Source organism: Lathyrus oleraceus, chromosome 4 (assembly GCF_024323335.1).
Source record: "Lathyrus oleraceus cultivar Zhongwan6 chromosome 4, CAAS_Psat_ZW6_1.0, whole genome shotgun sequence".
NCBI classification, from domain to species: Eukaryota; Viridiplantae; Streptophyta; class Magnoliopsida; order Fabales; family Fabaceae; genus Lathyrus; species Lathyrus oleraceus.
Window position 1 is genome coordinate 140,476,484 of NC_066582.1, and position 5,301 is coordinate 140,481,784.

The window sequence follows — 5,301 nt, forward strand, 5'->3', positions numbered from 1 at the left end:
AAGTTAATACCTTGACCTCTAGCTTGACAAGAAGTCTCTCCCGTAGCTTACTCGTCACACAAAGGGGTACCCAAAATTTCATTGCAAATAGAGTTATCCTGGTTACCTCTATCATTTACTGTCTTACCATCGATACGTAGACAAAACAGCATGTAGACGTCCTCAAGTGTGACTGTACACTCACCGAAAGGAAGGTGAAATTTGTGGCTCCCGGGTCTCCATCTCTCCAACAAAGCAAGAATAAATTTGTAGTCAACCGAGTATGAGACTATGTTAAGGAGATTATCAAAACCGCATCCTCGAATATATGGTTCTATCAAAGGATCGTGGGGTACATATTCATGTACACGACATCGAAATCGTTTTGCATCCTAATAAAACATAAGTAAGAAATAAAGTAAGAAGAAGTAATAAACAATAAAAACATAAGTAAGAAATAAGTATGACATAAGTAAGAAGAAGTAATAACATACAAATGTCGCGATATTGTCGATTGTTCCTTGATGTTCATCATCCATAGTCCATAGAGACATAATGCAGCAGAGGTTGAGTGTTGTAAAGGTTGGGTGTTGCAGAGGTTGATTTTTAGTGTTGTAGATGTTGAGTGTTGTGAGTTGCTTCCCTATTTATAGATGAGATAATGTTGCAGCATGTGATAGCTATGCAGCATGTGAAGCATGGGATACAACGCATGCATGTGAGTATAGGTGTAGGCGCCTAAGGCTAGGGTGCATGCTTTGTTCAAGACATGCATGGTTATATGCGCAAAGGCTAGTGGCGCATGCATGTTTTTTTATGCATGCAAGGAAGATGCGTCTAAGGCTAGGGCGCATGCCTTGCTTTATGCGCCATTGAAAAGGGCGCCTGCCTTGGATTATTAGGTCAGAGGCATCTTCTTTGCAGGCGCATGCTTCTAGTGCTGGATTATTAGGGCAAAGGTGATGACAATCTTCATCATATGTTTATCAGTCATGAACAATTTGGATACAACGATATAGAGTTATATATATTCCCACCACAACAACAAGTGTCTGAGTTTATTGATCAGTCACAAGTGTTTTGTGAAACTGATGACGATGAAAAAGATGAACTCAATGTTGTTGATGAGGAAGAAGAAGAAACTGAGCTATTGGTTGATTCAATGGTGAACGATGAATAAGAAGAGGAGTCATTACCAGATAGTCATGTATATTGCCCACCTCAACACATGACAAACTTGAATTTGGGTGTCGACGAACCTTCATCAGATATATTTTACAATCCTTATGTGCAAATTCAAGGATCATTGAAAGAAGGAGGCACATTTAGCACAAAAGAAGATTGTGTAAAAGCTATTAAAAAGTATTACATGGAATTATCAGTTAATTATAGAGTTGATCAAACTAATGCAATGAGGTACAAGATTTATTATCGAAATGAGCGTTGCCTTTTCCGGTTGTCAGCTTCTTACCGGAAAAGGAGTGATTCTTGGGAGATTGGATCCATGGGTCCAGTTCGCACATGCACGCTCACTAACCCAATGCAAGACCATCGCAAGCTTAACTCTCAATTAATATGTGGTGAAATTTTGTCCTTCATTAGCGACAATCTGTCGTTAAATATGAGTAAAATAATCTCCCATATTATAACACAATACAAATATACTCCATCATACATGAAGGCTTTGATAGCTAGAACAAAGGTGGTTGAAAAAGTGTATGGCAATTGGGAGGAGTCTTACATACAACTTCCAAATTACTTTGCGCCTCTTAAACAATATGCTCCAGGGACTATTGTCAAGTTGGGAATGTTATCGGCGTATACCCCAAACGGGACTTGTGCTATTGGAAATGGAATATTCCACTGTCTCTTCTGAGCGTATCAAACATGCATCAAAGGTGTTGCTTTCTATAAACCTATTATACAAATTGGTGGTACATGTTTGTACGGGAAATATAAAGGAATGATACTGATGGCAGTGACACAAGATGACAACAACAACATTTTTCCAATCGCCTTTTCCCTAGTTGAAGGGGAGACTGCCGAGGGATGGAGTTTTTCCCTAAAAAATCTTTGATTGCACATTGCTCTTCAACCTAACTTATGTTTGATCTCTGACCGACACCCTTCAACAGTAAGTGCATACAAAAACATTGATAATGGATGTCAGGATCCTCCATCGATGCATGTCTATTGTATTAGACATATCGCTCAAAATTTTATGCGAGAGATAAAAGACAAAACCTTGTGGAAGCTGGTTGTCAACGCAGGTTATGCATTAATATAACCTTTTTTCATACACTACCGTGAAGACATCAGATTGTCTAACGCATATGCAGTACGATGGATCGACAATATTGATCACACTAAAATTTACGTATTTTCGACTCCGATTTCGCATGCATTCTAGTTATTTTATTATCGTTTTTTTGTGTTATTACTGTGTTTTCCTTTGTTTTCAGGTTTTTACCTTAATAGGAGCCCCGATCGAGAAAAGGAGCGAAAAAGAGCCAAAAACCCTAAAAATCAGCATTTTGCTCTTATGGCCTACCCAATGGCGAACGCCACAGCCCAAGCCATGACGTGTCCAATTCAAACTTCCATCAACTCCCACGTTTTCCCACCACTTCCACTAAGGCGCCCCACTTTGTGCTTGTGGCGGGCGCCACAAGAGGAAAACGGTTTCCTCTATTTTCAAGTTGAAGGGCATCCAAGTAAATTCCACCTTTTTTATTTGCTTATAAATAGAAACGCAAATTCAGTTTTACAATCACCCAAACTTAGAGCAGACGAAGATCCGAACGTTGGAACAAGGCGAAATCAGAAGCAACTTTGTTTCACTTAGGCATATATTCAGTTTTATAAAGTGGTAATCGCTTCGCATTGGAGTGTTACCACAATTGTGTAATTGAGTCTGTGATAGAGTCTGTATTCGAGTTTGGAGCACTTTGGAAGGAAGTTAATCCTGCCGCCATTTTCTTTTCCGCATTGCAATTTACTCAGCCCTCCGATTGGAGCGAGTTTTTATTACTCGCCTTTACTTTATTTATTTCCCGCACTCGCCTTTACTTTATTTATTTCCCGCACTCGCCTTTAATTTATTTATTTCTCGCACTCGCCTTTACTTTATTTATTTCCCGCACTCGCCTTTACTTTATTTATTTCCCGCACTCGCATTTACTTTATTTATTTCTCGCACTCGCTTTTACTTTATTTATTTCCCGCACTCGCTTTAAATTATTTATTTTCCGCACTCGCACTACTTTCATTTATTTTCCGCACTCGCTTTAAATTATTTACTTTCCGCACTCGCACTACTTTTATTTATTTTAATGCACTTTTACTTTACCATGTCTAGCTAAATTTATAAGGCTAGAATGTAAGGATCGTAATTAAACCAGTAATCCGTACAATTGTTCGTAGAAACACTTAAAGGGCTATTTTAACTTTCAAATTAAGTTTTCCCGCACTTCAATTCCGTTGGGTAAGATCGAAAGTCGTCCAACGTCTTTTTAAACTTAATTGTTTTTAACTATTTCAAAAACAGCGAAAGCGCTTTGTCTAGTTCATTAGGAGTTTTTAACATCAAAAAGAAAAGAGATTTTGAAACTATTTTCGGACGCGTTTATAAGTTTAGAGTCTGGTTCGTGAGAACCTCTTTTGGTTAAGAAATCCAGGTTATAATACTTTTCAACTTAGTCAAGATACTATATTTCTTAAAAATAGGTTTACTACTCTAACGCAATGCGCGCCTTTTTATAAGTGACAATAAGAGGGTTTGATTAGGGAGTACAACTCGGTTCTGAATACGCGAAAGCGACAGTTCCCGTTAAATTAGTTCTTTTCAAAGTAGGAAACATTGCCCATAAGTAGTTCTATTAGCAAGTACTTGGATTATCATTTAATTATGTGAATTACATTCGACCCTGTCTTTATTAATTTTATTTTAAAACTTTACTTTTCAATTGCACACTACAAAAACACCTATTTTAATTGCCTTTGATAAACACCATAACAATAGATAAAGATAGATTGACACTTGGTCTCTGTGGTTCGATAATCTTTTATATTACTCTGACGCGTTCGTACACTTGCGAACATCAAGATTTACAACGCATCAAGTTTTTGGCGCCGTTGTCGGGGACCAATTTCGTCAAATTTCATTTTCCTGTTGTTATATCGTTTAGACTTAGGTTATTTCCCGCCGGTCGATGCGAAGAACTCGCAGTACCGGAAGTTTAAGTTTAGTAAATCCTCTGGCGGAACCTGAACGTTACGCTCGCGCACGTTTATTCTTTCATAGAATTAAGAGAGCTATGGCCGAAGATCAAAACCAAAGACCTCTTAAAGATTTCGCTCAACCATCTAACGAATAACCTATTTCTAGTATAGTAAACCCAATCATCCCAGCCAATAATTTTGAACTTAAACCATCTCTGTTACAATTAGTGCAACAGAGACAATTCGCGGGTCTCGCTACTGAGAACCCAAACCAAGATTTAAAAATATTTCTTCAATTAGCAGATACTTTTAAAACCAATGGAGCTTCTCCTGAGGCAATACGTTTAAGATTATTTCCTTTTTCCCTCAGAGATAAAGCCCTATCATGGTTAGATTCCCTTCCACCCAATTCCATTACGACTTGGGATAACCTTAGAAGAGTTTTTCTTGCTAGATATTTTCCCCCGAGTAAGACCGCCGTTCTTCGAAACCATATAACTAGATTTACCCAAATCCAAGGAGAATCGCTGTTCGAAGCTTGGGAGAGATATAAGGAGTTATTACGAGCATGCCCACATCATGGCTTAGAAAATTGGTTATTCATTCAAACCTTCTATAATGGACTTCATTACAACACAAAGATGACCATCGACGCTGCCGCAGGCGGTGCTCTGATGAACAAACCTTACCCTGAAGCTAGTGCCCTCATCGAAGACATGGCTCAAAACCATCAATCATGGGGAGTCGAACGAGCGACAGTTGAGAAGAAGGAAGCCCAAGGAGGAGTGCATGAACTAAGCTCTATAGACATGATGCAAGCTAAAATGGACGCATTAGCCCTTAAAGTCGAGCATATGTACACGAACCCAAATATTGTAGCCGCAGTTTCGTCGGATTGTGAGATATGTGGAACCCAAGGACACCAATCCGCAGAATGCAGTCTATTAAACGAAACCCACTCCGAGCAAGTGAACTACACCCAAGGGAACCCATATTCGAATACCTATAACCCTGGATGAAGGAATCACCCTAACTTCTCCTATAAAAATAATAACCCTATTCAAAATAATGCACCTCCGAGACCTAGTTATCAAGCCCCTA

The 5,301-nt window shown here is 38.8% G+C and overlaps 1 non-coding gene across 1 annotated transcript; it reads right to left on the reverse strand.

The window, feature by feature from the left end:
* Positions 1-4,679: 4,679 nt before the first annotated feature.
* On the reverse strand, positions 4,680-4,786 carry LOC127077076 (small nucleolar RNA R71). Its single transcript, XR_007787060.1, has one exon. It is a non-coding gene; the product is annotated as a small nucleolar RNA R71 (small nucleolar RNA).
* Positions 4,787-5,301: the final 515 nt, after the last annotated feature.